The 20587-nt window shown below is 41.3% G+C and overlaps 1 long non-coding RNA gene across 1 annotated transcript; it reads left to right on the top strand.

Annotated features, from left to right (window-relative positions):
- Positions 1–5096: 5096 nt before the first annotated feature.
- Positions 5097–20272, top strand: LOC123349396. Its single transcript, XR_006573526.1, has 4 exons — positions 5097–5130; positions 7653–7769; positions 19016–19080; positions 20188–20272. It is a non-coding gene; the product is annotated as an uncharacterized LOC123349396 (long non-coding RNA).
- The last annotated feature ends 315 nt before the right edge of the window (positions 20273–20587 follow it).

The following is a 20587-nucleotide window of genomic DNA, read 5'->3' as shown; positions in this document are numbered from 1 at the left end:
TGTTTAAAATAAAGCAGAGGACAGGTAAAAGTATTTAGACTATGTCAGAATATTTTCATCCACTGGCTTCAATTTTAGTGGGCAGTTTTCCACTTGAGACACCATTTAGCTGTCTTCACAATCAGTGCAAATTCTGGGACTAATTTTCTAACTGATCTAAATTGTGAGGGTATTTTTTTCCTGTAATTCCTTACACTTGAAAAATGGCTAAGGCCAGGATGAAAAATTGGCCCCAAAATGTAAAAACTATGGGTAAAATCCAGTTCTCCCTCTGTAGTCAATGGGAATTTAGCCTTTGACATCAATGGGACCAGGATGTTCTAAGTGCCCATAACAGCTGATCTTCCTCTGTCATTTGAATAGGCAAAGTCCTGTGACTGTGACACAGTAAAAAACATGTACAATATAGAAATTAATTCGCAGACCCAGAAATAGTCAGGCAAGTTTCTGAAAATTTGCAAACTGGTCATCTTTACATGCTTGAGGAAGATTATTTATTGCCAATCTGGCAACACCCACAAGAAAGTGTAACTGGGAAAGAGGAGAAATAAGTATCACTTATCCACATGAATTCATAATATAGTTTCACATCCTGAAGGTCCTTTCTCTCTAATGGAATTATCAGTGGATGAGAACATAGATATAATATTCCTTTCTAGTGAAGTAGAATGAAAGCCCATTTGATCCTATGGATTGCTATGGGAAAACTTCAATTTCAGTTATAGCGAATCTCTATTTCACCGAGCAGCTTTAGTGTAAAACTATGTCTTCACTGTAATGGGTCTGCATGGTGTCTGTCCGTAACCTTTCAGCTATGATTTCATGTATGCATTTTAAAACAGACTCTCTAACTAGAATTTTTTAAAATTATTTCCTTCCTTTCTTGCTGCACTTATCAAGATTAGAGTTATACTCTGGCTGTGCATAAGCTTTTAACAGCAATTTATTAGTCTTTAATCATGTGTTAAATAAAGCAGGGCATTAAGTGTTTTAAATCGTACAAAGGTACAGATACGCTCCTGGAAAGAAAAAAGATATAGAGTGAAAGCTGAACAAGTAAGGTACTCGTCCAAGACAGATACATACTAAACAAATGTTATTATGGAAAATGGCAATTAAGTTTGTCTTAATTAACCTGTCATTTTGTATTTATCATCATAATGTTTGTTTTACAAAGCTTTATTAAATCTGGCTTTATGACAAGCAGTCTGCTGGCAGCACATCCTGCTGTGCAACATATGGTGTTACACCTAATGAATATTAATGTGTGAAATACAAATGGTCTTCAGGGACAAGCACTGATGTCTGGGAAACTCCTGCAGATGGTATTATTATTCAGAAAGGTTAACTCACGTGTTTCTCATCAGGTCTCTTTCACCACTACCTAGGAATCTGGGGCAGAATCTTAATAGAAAGTTGTAATGCTATTAAGTAGTATTTTTCTTTCCCATTTGCCTGTTTTACAAACATATATTATAGTCAGGTATCATGCCTTAGGTGTTTCTTATCTAGGTAACACAAATAATAATCACTTTCCATTTTGAAACTAATTGTACAAGCCAAAAAGCTAGAGCTGGCCCTGCATGGAAATACCAAGTTCTGCACTATCCAAAGACCTCAGCAGATCATACTTAATACTTTCTTACTCTTAAAAATATCCCAAACCTCATCACATTAAAAAAAAAGTTAAGCTTACAAATTTAAGCACTCAGATGTCAGGCAATACAACAGTTAATGTTCCACGTGCAACTTTAATTCTATCGCCCTGAACCTATGCGGAATGACAGTCTTATTCCATAAGTGTTTCTCAAACAAGGTTTAAGAGCAAAATCTAAACCAATATAAACTCCACGCCAGAGGGCACACATACATCGGGGCACCCTTTGATGTGTTTTAAAATAAAACATAACAAGGAGGGTGAAGCTACATATAAATCTACACAGTATCCTCTACTGCTTTATACATTGTGCACATGTAAGGTATGAGTTATATAGGCTTAGAGAGAAAGGCAAAGAAAGAGACAAGCAAAGAGCAGTGGGTGGGGAATCTCAGAGGACAGCAAGAACAGGGTAGGAATAGCACAGAGTGGATTTAGGTGGCCAGTGAAAGGAGGAGAGAAGGAGCAGTGGGAGAGAGACTTTGTGGCTGATAATTAAGGAGTGAAGGAGCATCAAGGGGAGAGTTCTTGGGTGCCCAATAGGGAAAAAAAAGGGAGGAGGGGGAAGGAAAAAGCAGCAGAAATATGTCATTTAAACACACGTTAAAAAAATTGATGGGCCAGTTTTTGTAAAAAGACCATTCAGTGCACAATAAATACTTTACTTACAGTACTGCAGACTGGGAATGTGCTGCTTTATTCAAATATTAGGAGTCCCACAGGGATCAGTCCTAGGTGCGGTTCAATTCAATATCTTCATCAATTATTTAAAATAATGGTATAGAGTGTACACTTATAAAGTCTGCAGAGGATACCAAGCTGGGAGGGGTTGCAAGTGCTTTGGGGGACAGGATTAAAATTCAAAATGATCTAGACAAACTAGAAAAATGGTCTGTAGTAAATAGGATGAAATTGAGTAAGGACAAATGCAAGGAGGAACTTAAGAAGCACTTAAGAAGGAACAATCAATGGCACATATGCAAAATGGGAAATGACTGCATAGGAGGGAGTACTGTGGAAAGGAATCTGTGGATTTTAGTGGATCACAAGCTAAATGATAGTCAGTGTAACACTGTTGCAAAAGACAAAAAGCGAACATTGTTCTCGGATGTAGCAGCACAAATGTTGTAAGCAAGACATGAGAAGCAATTCTTCCACTCTACGTCATACTAATAAGGCCTCAGCTGGAATACTGTGTCCTGTTCCGGGCAACACATTTCAGGAAAGATGTGGACAAACTGGAGAAAGTCTAGAGGAGAGCAAGAAAAATGATTAAAGGTCTAGAAAACAAGATCTAGGAGGGACGATTGAAAACATTGGGTTTGTTTAGTGTGGAGCAGAGAAGATTGAGTGGGGGACAAAAAAACAGTTTTCAAGTACATAAAATGTTACAAGAAGTCGGGTGAAAAATTGTTGTCCTTACTCTCTGAGGATAGGACAAGCAGCACTGGGCTTAAATTGCAGGAAGGGAGGTTTAGGTTGGACATTAGGAAAAACTTCCTAATTTTCATGGTAGTTAAGCACTGGAATAAGTTACCTAGAGAGGTTATGGAATCTCCATCATTGGAGGTTTTTAAGAACAGGTTAGACAAACACCTGTCAGGAATGGTCTAATTCCTTGAGTGCGAGGGACTGGACTAGATGACTTACTGAGGCCCCTTTCAGTCCTACACGTCTATGATTCTATATACAAAGAGTAGGGGAAACCTACATTAACTAAAAGGAAGTAAAGGAGGGAAGGAGCATAGCTCCATCCCACAATGCTCTGAATAACCCAGTTAACTCCTTGATGACCACTTCACAACAGTTTTCCACCCGAAGATGCAGTTTCGTCAAATCAAAACATTTCACAGGACCCTGTCAATTTTGCAGACATTTTTGACAAGAGAAAGCTGAAACTAATCTATTAGTTTCAATAAGGTTAAAACATTTCATTTAGACACATTTCATTTTGACGTTTGTTTAATGATATTATCTTATTGCCCCTTTTTGACCCAAGAGCTATTCACATTTCAGGGACCTGGGGATGTTCCCACTGGAAGCTGAAATTGATGGAGTCTGGTATTCATCTTGATTTGATGCAACCTTGTTTATTTACAAGAAATGTACCAGTTCCTGTTTCTCCAAATGCAGCAGGAACTAAGAACAAAAGATGCAGTTTCTTAGGCTAGGTCTACATTAGCCCTTTTGTCAGTAAAACTTATGTTGCTCGGGGATATGAAACCACCTCCCCCTCCCCAAAAGCCCCTCCCCGACCAACATAAGTTACACCGACAGATGCACCAGTGTGGACAGCACTATGTCGGCATGAGATGCGCTCTCTCCGAGAGCTACTACAATTAGTTGTGTGTTTAATTAGGCCAATGGGAGAGCTTTCCTGTTGGCACAGAGTGTCTACACAGGAGATCTTATAGTGGTACAGCTGTGCTGATGTGGTGTAGACATAGCCTTTGCTTACAGTCCCAAGCCTCTTTAGCCAGCACCAATCCCCAGATCTCTCTCTAGCTTTTCACAGGGCCCAGAGGCTACTGCTTGGCTTTCTTGCTTTTTGCGTCTCTCTTTCGTGACTGTTCTCAGTTTCTCTGGCTTTGTCTACACTGGCAACTGAACGACAAAAGTTTTGTCATTCAGAGGTGTGAAATCCCACACACCCTTGTCGATGTGAGAGCTCTCATGCCAACAAAGCTGCTGCCACTCGTTGGGGGTGGACATTTTTTGTCGGCGGGAGAGCTCCTACAAACAGCGGCTACACTGCGCTCCTTTTAGCAGCACGGCTGTATCACCACAGCCATGTCGCTAAAAATGCATAATGTAGACAAAGCCTATGTGTTCTCTCTCTCTCGCTCACACACACACAGGTCACAATACCCAGTAGAATCTCCCATCCACATGGTGTTAGTTTCTGGGCAGACACAGTCCTTGTTTTAGGTATGGCACTTTGTCTCACAACTAAGTTAAAGGAAGGGTGCATTCAAACATCAGTTTAAATGAGGTATTAACTCAATCCATAAACAAGTTTCACCCACTTCATAACAATATCATATTTTACTTTTAATTATGCTTCAACATTATCAAAAGGAAACATCTGGATGATTCCAAACTAACTGTTTGAATTTCCAATCTGCAGTAAACTGAAATTTTGACTTTTCATTCTAATTCAGATCTTTGAAATGTTGGAATTGTCTTTGTCTATAGAAGCACTCATCCTATCTCCTACAATAGCCCTGGTTGCCTGCTCTTCCCCAGGAAGCAGGGAAAAGGAGAAGACAGCTAGTCAGAGGGAGTTTTTCCCTGGGAAGGGCTGTAAATATTGTGAGAGAGAAACTTCTTGCCTCGAGGTTGTCTCTAGCAAAAGTAAAATCACATTATTTGTGATTAAATCATGAAAGCTGGTCACAATGTATCCTTTGACATCATCCCAGCAAGACAGAGGGATTTCAGAGGTCTGTGTCCTGACACACAGAAACGGAGAGGTAAGTACAGTATTACCAACCCTGAGTCAGAAACCTCCACTCCCCACCCAATCTTTTTTTTTTTTAAAGATTGTGGGGTTTGGTCTTTTTGATTTTTGAACTACCACTGCCCTTCCCTTCTGGGTGTATGAAACAATTAGTATTGCCCACACAAATTTATTGGGTAAGGTGATTTTGGCTCCCACTGCAGGAGCTCTCACCCTCACATCACCCTGACCCCTGCCCAGCAATTCATTCTGCCTAACCTCTAAATCAACCCGTCCTCCCACTCCCAAAAGATCCCCCATCAGTTCTACCCCTGCTTCACATCTGCCCAGCTTCCACCCAGCCTCCCATCAATTCTGCCCCCCCATCCCATCCGCACCTCAACTCAGCTCCTCCTGAAACTGATGGCATTCTTCACCCCCTCTCCCAAGCTTGGGGTGGCTGCAGAGGAGTCCCCTCCTTCACTTCCAGACTGCTCCAGGGGACAGCTCCAGGGTTTCTCCACCCCTTCGCCAGACCTGGTGTTGAGAGGAGAGGGGCAGAAGAGCCAGAGGGAAGGAGGGAGAGGAGCTTCCCTGAGCTGCCTACTGGGCTCCTTCCCCCCATGACAAAGGCGCCAGCTTCTGAGACAAGGGAGATAGGACTCCGCCTCTTTCTTCAGCATCTTTGACTGGCAGCTCTACCCACACGTGGTGGGCAAGTGAAGTAGGCAGCCACTCAGAAGGGGTTCCCCCTCCCCAAGCAGAGCTCAAGGTCCCTTGAAGGCTGGAGCTTCTCTGATCATTGCCAGACTGGCTCTAGTCACAGCCAAAATCATGTCACTCACCAAAAAATCATGAGTTGGCAACACAGTGATGTGACAAGGTGTGTGTCTTGACATCATTCAGTACCACGGATTTTGAGATGTTGGCTGCACAAAGCCCTGTGACTAGGCACTCAACCAGCATGGATTACATTAACTAGGAGCAGATGTTCTCCTCCTTGGTCTTCCATAGACTTTGGGGAGTGCAGCACTCTCCAGAGTGCTCTCTCCTCCTGCCTTTTCACTGGCAGGTGATTGAGCCACAATAAATCTGATGAGGTTCAACAAGGACAGGTGCAGAGTGCTGCACTTAGGAAGGAAGAATCCCATGCACAGCTACAGGCTGGGGACCGACTGGCTAAGCAGCAGTTCTGCAGAAAAGGACCGGGAATTACAGTGGATGAGAAGCTGGATGTAAGTCAGCAGTGTGCCCCTGTTGCCAAGAAGGCAAACGGCATATTGAGCTGTATTAGTAGGAGCATTGCCAGCAGATCGAGGGAAGTGATTATTCCCCTCTATTCAGCACTGGTGAGGCCACACCTGGAGTACTGTGTCCAGTTGTGGTCCCTCCACTACTGAAGGGATGTGGACAAATTGGAGAAAGTCCAGTGGAGGGCAACAAAAATGATTAGGGGGCTGGGGCACATGACTTATAAGGAGAGGTGGAGGGAATTGGGATTATTTAGTCTGCAGAAGAGAAGAGTGAGGGAGGTTTGATAACAGCCTTCAAGTACTGGAAGGGGGGTTCCAAAGAGGCTGTTCTCAGTGGTGGCAGATGACAGAACAAGAAGCAATAGTCTCAAATTGCAGTGGGGGAGATTTAGGTTGGATATTAGGAAACACTGTTTCACTAGGAGGGTGGTGAAGCACTGGAATGGGTTACCTGGGGGAGGTGGTGGAATCTCCATCATTAGAGGTTTTTAAGGACCAGATTGATAAAGTACTGGTTGGGATGATTTAGTTGATGTTGGTCCTGCTTTGAGCAGGGGATTGGACTAGATGACCCCCTGAGTCTCTTCCAACCCTAATATTCTATGAGGCTCTTCCGATTCTCCTACCTGAACTAGGAGCCTCAAGACTATCAATCTACAGGTATGTCTACACTGGAGCTGGAAAATGTAATTTCCAGCTTAAGCAGACAGACTCATGCTAGCTCTGATAGCGCTAAGTGTGCCAAAACTAGCAGTGTAGCTGCAGCAGCATGAGTGGTGGGACAAGCTAGTCACCCTGAGTACATACACAGGGTTTCAGATGGCATCATACTTGGGGCAGCTAGCCTGTTTCACCGCTTGTGCTGCCATGGCTACACAGCTATTTTTAGCATGCTGAACTCAACTAGAGCTAGAAGGGGTATATCTATCTGAGCAGGAAATTAGACCTTCCAGCTCCAGTGTAGACATATCCCGTGAACTGCCAAAATTGGTGATCTTCCTCTCCTGCTCTGATCTGATGTAACTATTGCTTCATAGAGCTGGGCAAACCAGCTCAGAGGCTTGGCAGACTGGCAGTGGATTTGTGAGGGGAAAAAAATAATAATAGAAAAACTGGGAAACAGTTTTCTGGTTTTTAGCTGCTGCCCGCCTCCACTACTCCTTTTCAGGGAAAAACCAAACCCAAACAATTTTCCAGTTTGAAAAAAAAAATAAAGGGTTTTTCACAAAGACCAAAGTGGACAGAAACCAACATTTTTGTTTAGAAAATAAGCCATTTTTGTCAAACTTTTTTTTTCTTTCAGTGAAGAGGTTTTGAGCAGTGCTGCTGGGAATCATTGCTGATCCATGCATGCTGATCAATAAATGCACAGAAGCATTGCTGCCAAGTGCTGTCTGGAGGGGCAAATTCAGAGTTGGAGGTAAGGACAATTCCTCTCAGTCTCCTCATAGTGTTAGGTTTGAGGGATATGCATGAAGACAGAATTTCTCTCTCAATAAACTAGTAAATTTATTTTCCTTACAGAAAGACAACTATGTCATTTCAATCTGGACCACCTTCATTATGGATTAGGGTTAAAAACGGAAGTATCTAAAGGAGCCTGGTGTGTGACCTGCTCCAATATACTCCAATTCTGCAACACAAACTGGCAGCTCTACTTGCAGACAGGCTACTGTGGGCTTGCTTTGTCTGTACTGCATCAGTTACAGAGCTAAAAACACCTCACGATACTTATGCAAATGCCTCCATTCTGATTCACTACTGCACTCTGACAGGCTGCCCAACACAGAAAATCCCAGGTATATGCTTCTTACTTCTTCCTGCTGAGAAAAGAAAACGTTCCCATTTTAAATCAAAGATGGGAAGGGTGTACAAAAATAGCATTGCCAAAATGCTGAAAGATGAGTAGCTTGGTTGTTTTATTTTTAAATGTTAATTCACTTTATCCCCTCAAGTTTCTTTAGCTGAGATGTAAGTGGAAGAAATCTGTGGATCAGTTATCTGTAATATGTCATTTTGGACACCTCAAATCATAAAGCACGTTTCCTCTTCCAACCAGAGCAGGAAGAAGAAGTTATTCCTAGGTACTGAACACCCTGTATCATTTCCATTATATTTTCTATGTCAAAAGCTAAGGAGAAACCCAATTTTTCAATCACACAAAAAAATTCTGAAAGTATGAAAATATAGCCCAAACTCTAAACTCCCACTGTGGTTTCCCAGCAAAGAGAACTACTCTAAGAAGAATGATTAGTTATGCAGAGTAACACTCCCAAAATACATTGGCTTCTTAGGGGTCATTAGAGTAACAGACACTGACTCAATTTCACTTTGTTACCGTTCCCAGCAATATAGTCACCCTAATTCATCGAGATGTTACCTCTAATACTTTCAAAAAGGTACCTAGGCTAAATACACTATACAAATCTATAGTACATTTATGACATAAAAATTAAGTCAACATAGTACTCATGAAAGAGGTCAGGTGGACTGCCATGAGCTTGAAGTCTCTGTTTATCTGTAGAGCAGCAAAAATGGGACAGTAACCACTTCCCATATTCTCCTGGCAATGCTGAGGATCACCTGTAGAGGGAAGAGAGTAGATCAGTCTCCATTCATTCTGTGTGATCTCTGTGGATGTGTCAAAAAGGGTCCCATTTAGTGAGTCATACTGGTGATCTTCTAGGAAGAAGACTTAGACCACCAAACTCACTTCACATATGCCACCAAATAAGCAGAGGATAATGTCCCTGAAATACTACTGACTTAAGGCTATATTTGTACTGGGGTAACATATTGTTGAAACTTATTCTAGCCCACTGTTCTTTTCCCAAGCCCTACATATGTTGTTTAATTTGACATTTTCTAAATGTTTATAATCAAAGTCCAAGAGGTTACAATATCTCCCAGGAACAGTAAACACGGACAGCTGCAGTTAAAGCCAGAACTGCTCATTTGTTTGAAATCAACTAAAAAAAGCCCTTAAGTATAGCTTATTCTATTTTATGTAACCATACAAGCGACCAAAACATATTTTTTGCTATAGGCAAGAGCTCTCAATATGCCTAACTTCCAAACAACAGACGCCTTTCAACTCTATGCCTAATATTCTAAACAGTGCTAATCTCCAGCAAACATCTGAGGAACTCATTAAAATGACAAAATTAGAGCAATCTATTATTCTGGAAGAGCCAGTAAAAATTGCTTTGCCCTATTAAAACCTCAGCACCCAGAAGGGTACCCAAATAAATATTATGGAAAATGGATCAGCAAAGGGATTTCCATTTCAATGGATAGTTCAGTGTTTGAGAGAATTTACCTGCAAGCTTCTATATATTTGGTATATATACAATTACAGGGATAGAAGGGGAATGATCTGGAATTGCGTTCAGTTTAGAACCCATCCTTATTCGTCAACAGAGACATGAATTTTGGCAGTCTTTGGAACTGAGGTTAGAAGCTGCCCTGCCAATGTTCTTCTTTATTGCTTGGTTTGTTGTGAACCTTTTCCATTTGGCAGATGCTTTTCCACACTGTGTGTGTTATGATTAAAGCAGAAGCCAAACTGGCCCTCTTTCATTTGTTTTCCTGTTTGTTTACCAGGATCATCAATAATGTAAGCAGATCTCTAAGAATGAGATTTGTACTACTTTTTATTATTGAAGCCAGAGATCATAAAAACAGGGTCAGGCGTATTGTGCAAGTGCACAAACGGTAGCTACTGTTTTACTTATAAATTTATTGGCTAGAGAGAAAAGCCATTTGGAAAAAGTCATTTTCATGTAGAATCCAGAGGACATATGCCACCAGACTAGACTAAATTTTAAGGAAGCAGAGCCAATTTCAGGCATAGACTTCTTAAAGCACAATATCAAAGGGGGCACTTGATAGGGCTGTCCACAAGAGGAAACTTCCAAAGAACACTAGCCAGTTGCCTGTGCAGATGGCTCTGTCTCTCTGAAGAGCTTGAAGCAGAAGGAAATGACGAGTTAATCCATTTCCTCCAGTATTACACTCTACGGGGAACTGGCTGCAAAGAAGAAAGGACTCTAACAATCCTACTCAGTTTCCCTTCTCAGCTCCCTAAACTGTCTGAGGCAGAGGAAAATTGATTACTCCTCAGTTTCCCTCTGCAGACAAAGCTGAAACCATTCCTTTCATATGACTGCAGCTGACCTTGCAGTGACCATAAAAAGGAAATAGAGGCACAGAAAAAAATGGAAGGTATATGAAGGGCAAAAGTGAGGCGCAAAGAAAGTCAAAGAATGGCAAGAAAAATAAGGGGGCATAGAAAAGGATCTGGAGACAGAAAACTAGAAGCAGAGACCTTAAATACAGACCAGAGGAGATAAAGACAGCACTAGTCCCAAATCCTTTTGTACCACCTGATAGCATCACTACAATTAGTATCAAAGGATTCTGGAACACATTTGAGAGAGTGACCAATGGCAACAAATTTCCTCTTCACCGAGGGCATAACTGCACCTAACACTAAACTCAGAGGCAAGTCAAATCTCCAGCCTAGGTTACTTCAGTGACGCTTAGTTGTTATATGATCTTGTGTAAATCACTTCAGCATTGCCTTATTTGAGCTCATATCATCTGTATTACAGCAGCACCCAGGAGCCCTACTCATTGACCAGGCCCTTGTTATCCTGGGTGCTGTGCATACCCACAACAAAAAGAGATGGTCTCTGCCCAGGGAGTTTAAAATCTAGTTAACATAAGAGACAGAGGGGGCAGTTGCAGTTCTGTAGTGTAATTGATTTTTTTCCAAATCTAAAAGAAAACTAGAGTTTGTTTAGGGTTCGGTGTTATTTTTGGAAGGCTTTAATTTTACTAAAACAAATTAGTCCATCTAAGGGTACGTCTATGCCACCCGCCGGATCGGCGGGTAGAGTTCAATGTTTCAGGGATCGATTTATCACGTCTCGTCCGGATGTGATAAATCGATCTGCTAATCGACGCCCGTACTCCACCTCGGCAGGAGGAGTAAGCGGTGTCGACGGGGGAGCCGCGGCAGTTGACTCGCCACTGTGAGGACGGCCCAGGTAAGTCCAACTATGAAACTTCGACTTCAGCTACGCGAAGTTGCGTATCTTAGTTTGAACCCCCCCGCTAGTGTAGCCCAGGCCTCAGATGGCATTTTTTGAGGGAAGTTTTAAATACTTTTAATTTAATCCTGCCCATTCTCTTGCAAACTGTCACCTATTGAGTTACAAGCAAAGGCTTCTAAAGGAAAATGAACTGACTTGTACCAAAGTACCTCATTGACTCAATACTCTGCCTTTTCATTTGAGCACTATATTTTGATTTAAAAAAATCATTAAAACAAAATGCAAGAGTGTAGATTGCTGTATTCTGACAGGTATAGGAAAGGAGGATTATAGCATGTTGTAGTTTGAAAGGTAACCCTGTAAAAATGGCACACTAGAATTTCATGTTTGAGATCAAAATTGCTCAGTGTGGAAGTTAAAAGGATGCTTTAACTGCTGGTCCTGAAAAAAAAATAGTCACCCTGTGAGTTGAAAAAGAACTGGGTTGCTTCTGATCTATATCTCAGCACTACTATAGATCACAAGATTCAAATCTGGTGGCCACTTACATTTGAACAACTCTATTTTCTTCAGATTCTTGCCTGTTACCTTATATGAAATTCTCTTGTCCTCAGTGTGGGCACCCAGGTGTATGAGGCCAGAATTTGGCCTTTCAGTTGAATTTAACCACTTTTGTGATGTTTGAGCCAGAACAGAACCCAGCTCTCTCTCCCATTGCTGTGCAGCCTTCTCAGTACTAACGAGTATTCAAAGCTGGACACACACACACACACACACACACACAATCAATGAGTCTGACTCAAAACTCCAAGGATAAGTCAACACAGCATGCTGACTAGCAGTGCAGGTAGTGAGTCCTGGCTTAGGTGAGTAAGGACACACCTAAGGGGTATGGGTATGTACCTGAATACATGCCCAAGCCATGTCCCCACCATCTACACTGCTATTTTCAGCAGTATAGGGTCCTGTTGCCACAGCCTTGCCTCAAAATGCAGGGGAGGCAGTGGGGAAAGGTTGGGGCAGTTCCCGATGGCTGGAGCCCTACCCCAACACTAGGAAAGTCTCTAGCAGCAGGGAAAGACTCTGGTGGGGGGAGGCAGTGGGCAAAGGCTCAGCCTCTCCTCTGCTGGAGAGCCTTTCACTGACACCTGACACACTGCAGCATGGACACAGCTTGTTTTCACTGCAGTTGTAGATACCCTTACCCTACATGCCACCGCTAGTGGTGTATAGTGTAGATGTAGCCACAAAGAGCTGATCTCTTGGGGGGAACAAGCATTATGCAGTAGGAGGTGAAAGGCGGGATGGGCAAGTCTCAACAAAATAAAGATGTCTCTAATTGATGATGAACTGCCCATGAAGAAAAGGAAAGGACTGTTTAACTCCACTGTTCTGCCAGCAATAATATACAGAGCAGAAAGCTGGTCAATGACGAAAGCAGAGGAAGAAAAATTGGTTGTCACCCACAGAGCAATGGAAAGGTCAATGTGCAAGATATCGCTCTGTGATCATATATTGAATGAGGAGATTAGAAGGCATACAGAGGTGACCAATGTAGTGCAGGTGATGTATGATGCAAAGTGAAGATGGGCGGGTCATGTAGTCCGCAGGCAAGACAATAGGTTGACAACCCTCATCAACCCTGGTCCTGCTTTGAGTAGGAGGCTGGACTAGATGACCTCCTGAGGTTCCTTCCAACCCTGATATTCTAGGATTCTATGATCAGTGACTGGATCCCCAGAGACCACAAGCAATCTCTGGGCAGACTGAAAATGCACTGAGCCGATCCCATGACAAAATTCTTTGGCCAGAAATGGAAAGAATGTGCTTGCAACAAAACAGAAAGGTGTGGTGTCAACTTGCATTCGTGGAGGGATGGACGAGGACAAGACAGACAAAGGTGACTTTTCAAAGCAGAACCACAATCTAAAGTTAATTCTTTATTGAAACAGACTCACAAATGCAAGAGCTAGACAATCATCATCATTCTCCTTTGGACTCCTTTAGTATTCTGCAGCCACTCTTCTGTAGAGCCTACATAGAGTAATATAGTATAACACTCCTGATTGTCAACTGCCCTGCACCTTGTGTAGTCACTTACATTTTGAGCCATGTAAAATGCTACCATTCACAGCTGAGTTTGGCACACCTGTAAATAACTAGAAGGGTGAGAGACAGTAGAAAATCCTGTTGATTTTATTATATGAACTACTGACATGTTTCAACAAGTTGGATACAATTATTTTTGTTAAACAGTTGTTTTCTAGAGAAGTTGTTTTGTTAGGCTGGATTGCTTGGGGTAGTAGGGGTTCTCTTAAAAAACAATTTAGTAGTGATGAGACGATTATACTTGAAAAAATAAAAGTAGTTACCAAAGACTAGCTTCTTCCCCTCCACTGCATCTGGATACCCAGCAATGCAAATACTCAACCACGCTCTTTAAAAGAGAAAGAGTTTGAAGCCTGATATGCAGCTTTCCCCAACTCTCAGTTGGGGGGGGGGGATGGGGAAAGAGTGCTCTATTTAGGTTGCTGAGTTGCAGTATAAGCAAAAACTTTTGTCATTACTATACCAATAAGCTGGTCAGGTTGCTGCTGATTTCACCAAAGTATTTCCAGCAGATATTAAGATCTAGTCAGCTGAAATCTTCTCAAGCAAAGCATCAAAAGTTAAAATGGCATTAATAGTGATGAATTATGTGCTGCTTTTCTCCCAGATACCTACACACACACACACACACACACAGCATGTGAATAATTCAATATGCTGTGCTCATGCACTAACCAATTAGCTGGGAATTCTTGCACAAATAACAACTAAGTTGTATTTTAAAGTTAATTGGTGCTGTATTGATGGTAAATGTCAGACACTGAGTATCCAGAAACTGTGCAAGATCCATGAACGCAACAAAATTGGCAGGTGTAATACATCATAGCTAATGTACCGAAACAAAATACTGATGGCTGCATTTTATAAGGTCCAGATTTATTGGTGCTCCTCTGAAAAAATAAAACAACAACAACCAAACAAACAAACAAACAAAACAACACATACAGCCAAAAAAGAAATCCATAACGCAACCGTGGTTTCTACATGATCTCCATAGGCAGCTTAATGAGGGGGAAATCACAATTAATGGCTGCTTTTGGCCCAATGGATCAGAAGGTTAGGGGGAGGGCTTATCCAGAATTTGTGAAGAGTTGATTTTTTTTTCCTGGTGGTAAGAGTGCAGAAAAATTGCAGAGATAATAAAAAGTACCTTCTATTACTGTGAATGTATACTAAGACTCGTGATGTGAGCAATTGTTCATATGAGGGATAACAAGCTTCAGATGTGACACCAGAAAATGTTTCTTGTGGATGTCTTAACCTCTCCCCAGATAGGGTGACAATGAATAAGGTTTAAACAGAATCTAGAAACTGACTGGAAAACATTCTTGGGATGATATTTGATCTGTATATCAGTGCTATATAGAATGACCTGCAGAGGGCACCTCTCTGTATGAGCTGAACAGTGATTTAAGAGTATAGGGGGGAGAATGAAAAGGGAACTAGAGAACATGGTTTCAACACCTTGCCATTCAACTGCCTATGACAAGCAAAAATGCTATGAACACATGTTATATGATCCAAGTTATTTGGCACCCTGAATGATCTGAATGAAACCAAAGCACTAGAACAGAACAGTTCCCTGTGTCAGTCTGTATATTGCAAAGGAAGTAATTAACTCCACATTTATAGCGCTAGAATAGTAGCATAACAGGACACATAAAGGACCTGCTGAGTTAAATGGGACAACTGCCTATTTCAGTTATCACTTGGAAACAGATGAACCTGGATTAGTAATTATAAGTATGTAAATGAGCAAATTAATGCCCCTCCCCAAACCTTTCCCCATTTTCTCTTATTAAAGGTGCATATGTGCTCTAAAGGCAGTCACTGACAACATAATCAAATGCACCATCAGGGTAAACTGGTTGTAGCGCCTATTGTTATGGACCAGCCAGCCATGAGGTTCAGGATGTCAGCAGGAAGTGTGTCTTGTAAGTGGCTCATGGCACAGTAGCTCTGGGGACATGGACCAAACATGTTTTGCATACATTCAAGTAGGGGATGTGCGCTTCTGCAACAGAGGCACCCAGCGATGTGAGACTAAAACCTGCAATCAGCCTGGCAAGGTCTTTGTTGTGTGGTAGGCAGAAGGTGGCAGCTGACATCAGGATGTTGGTGTCTAGTGAGTGCCATTGGCTCAAGGCATATTGTTTTGTTGAGCACTTCTAATGGCTCAGCCTAAGCTTGTTTTGCATTCTTAGCATTTCAGTGAAACTGACCCACCAACTGATCATTTTGTCTGTTGGTGGCAGTTATCAGGCAGATACAAATGAAAGCAGAGTGATGAAAGCTGGCATATTAATTCCAGTTAATGACATAGACTGTACAGATTATTTTTTGAGTTGTATTGATTAGTTACAAAAAAGCTCCTATTTTCCTTTTGGTAATATTTGCAAATCGGAATAGGCAGTTGATGATGCCAAAAAGCAGAGTCAACAAGTCTGACTCTCCTCTCACAGCCACGTGGCTCTGCTAACTTCAGTGCCTTTGCTCCCAATTTACACTGGAGGGTAAATTAGAGGAGATTCAAAGCCACTGTGTTCTGGCGAGGTCTTTGCAAGTCAGGGCTGAAGATGGCGCCTACTAGAATCTTGATAAACTAGCAAGCAAGGCTTAAAATAGCCTCGAAGAAGTGGCAGTATCTGCCATTGCATAGTAATGGACTCCTAGTTTATAATAGAATTTCAAGGCTGGGAGAGGTAGTTTAAATACACCTTTACCCTGATAACACGCTGTCCTCGGGAGCCAAAAACATCTTACCGCATTATAGGTGAAACCGCGTTATATCGAACTTGCTTTGATCCGCCGGCGTGCACAGCCCCGCCCCCCCCCGGAGCACTGCTTTATCGCGTTATAGCCGAATTCATGTTATATCGGGTCGCATTATATCAGGGTAGAGGTGTATATGTGTAAACTATTACACTGCTGTTTCCTTGGAGGGGGCAGGGGAGTGTTTAATAATAACTAGCAGCAGTAGAATGGATTCTAGGTGGAATTATTTGAATTGGCACTGCTTAACTGCATCAGTTCCTTGGGATGGACCAAAAAAAGAAGTGCTCATTTATTGACTTCACCTTTCAAAAAAAAAATCTGATTGAACAATAGAGCAGGTGCTAATTAGAGCCCAATACTTAACACTAAATTTAAGAAAATTGGAAGAAAATGAAGGGATAGCAGAATCATACGGCAGCCACCATGGACCAAGTCCTGTCCCATGCAATCCAATTTGCAACATTTTGGCAGCCAAAGTAAACTTGAGCTGCCCTTAATGAAGATTCCACCAGTGAGGGGGAATCTCCGACTGGCATAGAGCAAGCATAGCTGGGTCTGCACCATCCCTTTACAGCATCCTGGTGCATGGAGTGTGTTGGAATATGTCATGCTGCCCTCTGGTATTATTTGACTGGTATAAAGGCCCATAGGGTATCATTATAAGGAGTACAACTGCCACTCTAACTTAAATGGAGTCAAACTGGTTTCTCCCCACTGCTAGGATTGGGGAGCAGAAATCTCACAGAAAAGCCACCTTTGAACTCCCCACCATGGTCCACTGAATGCTGATTCAACCCCTATTCTGTGTTATTGCCAGCATAGTAATTCTCCACTCTGCTGTGTCAAAAAATACCTGATCATCCCATTTAATGCAAACACAGAAAATGTACAGCAGAGCTGTTTGTAGAGCCTTTTAGTGCCCCTGAGCTACTGGTTTGATTATTAGAAGTGAAAAAAATTAATGTGCCTCTCATTACATAAAGATAAATGTCAGAGCAGTCTTCAGCTGACAGAGAAGAATTAACTCAAGAAAAAAAAAGCCTGAATGTTTTGTACAAAATCACTGAAATGCTTGGATAGGAAAGCCACCATTGTATATTTGTGTGCTCATTGCAACTATGCAGAAAGTAACAAAGCAAATGTAATTAGTCTTTGTCACAGAAACACCAAAATCCTGTAGATTTACCAACGACTGCAGCATACAGACTGAATGCCGACAATATTTTTTACAGCACTACTTTTTTTCCAAACTATATTGTTTCATCACTAGTAAAATATATAGGTAGTTTAACTCTTTCACATAGACACACTCAAAAATCATTCCAATTAGACAGTGAATTGGTTTTTTGCTTTATGCTCTAAATTGTATTAGAAAACTGGAAAAAGGACTGATCAAGGACATTAAGAGTGACAATATTAGCTCAAATGTGGTCAAAAATTTAGGTGGTGTATAAACAAACTTTTACAGTCACTCAGACCAAACAAAATGTTTCCATGCCTCTGCCAGCAACAAGCATCCTATTTTGTATGTGGTTTTAAGGAGATTGAGGTTTGGAAATTTTATTCCAGAGATGGATTAATATTCTTATCTAATAAGGGGCACCCATAAGATAAGAAAAGAGGACAAGCACATTTATCTTCCCAAACCTGCTATTCTGAGTTTGATCTCACAGAATTATATATCTGTCTTTGTAATAAGTCGGTGGATTTCCTATCCATGCATTTCAGTGTGAGGCAGTGGAGAATCAGACTCATAGTGCGTTGCTGATCAATCACTACATAAGTGTAAGTGAATTCATGAACCCACATTTAACCTGAAGATACTCTGTATTTGTGGCACCAAAATAATTTTCAGCAAGATTTGAATTATCTGATGTGCACACGGTTCTGATTAGTAAGGAACAGATTCACTCGGGTGAATTTAACCAGTGGAAACTTTCAGATGCAGAACTTCGGTGGTTCTTGATTATCACAGATAATTCCCTGATGTGAAATAGAAATGTCCAAGCTGTTCTCACCTCTTGTGAGCTCTGGGTTGCACAAAAATAAGGGCCATAGTGATCAAAGGCTCATGCTTAATCCCCCAAAATCAAGAAACCCATATGGCTTGCCGTGAAAATTTAAGCCGGGGGGGGGTGTGGGGGAAGGGAAGCTGAGGCCAATGGCTACCAGAGCTGCTGAACAATTACAATGAGATCTTGCATCAGGACTGGGTGCCATTGCCAGTGCTTGCTATAAATGCAGCTGACAGTGTGATTGTCTAAGATTCTGAGAGGAGGGAGTAGAACCAAGGGACCCCCACCCCCTGGAGTGGCTGACAGAGGAAGAAAACAATGTGTATTGAACAATAAAATCTTCATCCAAAAAAGCCCTCCACGAATATAAACACCTGAGCATTTTCTATTTTGGCTTATATGCCTTAAGACAGGACTTCTAAACGTTGCAGTATCACCATCCATCACAGTAATTTGGAACTTAAACTCCATTTCTACAGTCAGAAAAACAAGGGTCAGATTCGTTTCCAGCATGTGGGAGCAACTGCTTTGACTTCCATGGAATTGTTCCCCCTTCTCCCAGTGAAAGATTTAGCAGATTCTAGCTATGCAGAGAAAAGAGTAAGTTTGGAAGAGACTGAGACTGGACCACTGAAAATTTAAGTCAACCTTTCCCTAGTTAGTAGGACAGATTTGTTTAACTGTATAAAAATATTGATTTTACTCACCAGAATGAGTATGGCAGAGAGATCCATGTTCACACAACTCAAATCTCACAAACCTCTAAAAGCAGCAGGTGAGTGACCTTTCCTGGTATATTTATTTGTACTAGCAGATATGTATCTGCTTCATGACACCTACACAACTCAGGGTTAATTTTATGTGGAACGGAGACAAACTGATGATGTTAACATTTCTGACTGATAGCTCTGATAGAACAAATTAGAATTTATGGGTCAGATTCTTCCCTGATTTTTGCCAATGCAAATATCAAGTCTTATTCTTACCATAACATTCTAGCATCAGAGAAATTGTGTTGAAATGTCCCTTACACATGCTAATTTTACTGAATATATAAAGGAAGAGCGAAGAAACTTGGCAGTTGGGGAACAGGCAGGTGTGGTTTAACCTTGTGTGTTGAATCTTGATCTTAAAATCCATGAAAAAGTACTGGTGGTTGTGAAATGATTATTCCCCCCTCTTCCTCCCAGAAGGGAGAAATTAAGCCTTGTTGTGCAGCTGTCATTGGCTTATCATCATGACAGGTGACAAGACAGCACCTTGGAGGCTTCCAAATAAGGTTAAACCAATAAGATAGTAAGAACGAATGTGATCTGCTAACAACTACTGCATAACTGTGTCTGTGGAACTCTAAACTGATAGAGATTGCATTCAAAAAAACTTCCAAAGGCATAAACAAAGCTTGTAAGGTTTGACAGACTTCTTGACGTCTCCTCACACTGAGACAGAATCTTAAAGTTACTTACTCCTATTACATTCCAAAGACTGAGAAAGTGTAATTTATTCCTGTGGGAGTTTGGCAACTCTGTCACCTTGCTCATTATTTTTACCGTAAATTAATTAGCTGTTCTGCACAAAGTTCTGTAGACACATTTTCTGTTTATACGACTTATCATTGTGATATGGATGCTGAATTTCCTTTCTTAAATGTCTCAGTTTCAGCATGATAAATACTGGATGCCACAGATAGTGGGAGTGGGGAAAGAACTTCACAAATAAACAGCCCAACCATGAGAGAATTCTAATCCAAGGGTAGCAGTATTTAAAAATATACTTTTGGATTCTGCTTGATATTATGGACAACTGCTGAGGTTACTTATGTAAAGGAGGGTTACAGTAACTGCTTTTATTACTAAAAACTGCATATGCCATTTGAAAACAGACACTGTTTGAATGCCGAAGAATGAAAAGGGAGGAAACAGATACCAATGAAGAATAATGGATACATTGTCGTCATTTTTTTAAGGTTTGTCATTATGAGCACTCATTGACACTCATAGTAAATGAACATTCTTTAATGTGTGAAAATCTATTAGCATCCTCACCCCCAGTCTAACAATGATATTCTAGGAGACTTGGGTAACAATTATTATTATTTAGTAAACATTTACATATGATAGTTCCCTTAAGGCTCAATAAGGATTAGAGTCCATTGTGCTGGGTGCAATATAAACAGAAGAGAGGAGTCAATAGCTAAACGCTCAATGGTTTGGGCTCAAATCCGTGCAAGTGTTGATTGTTTTCTCTCTACTCCTTTTAGTCAATTCCAGTTTCACTTCAAA

This window comes from Mauremys mutica, chromosome 1 (assembly GCF_020497125.1).
Source record: "Mauremys mutica isolate MM-2020 ecotype Southern chromosome 1, ASM2049712v1, whole genome shotgun sequence".
In the NCBI taxonomy this organism is placed as follows: domain Eukaryota; kingdom Metazoa; phylum Chordata; order Testudines; family Geoemydidae; genus Mauremys; species Mauremys mutica.
This window is presented reverse-complemented; position numbering and strand designations above follow the sequence as displayed.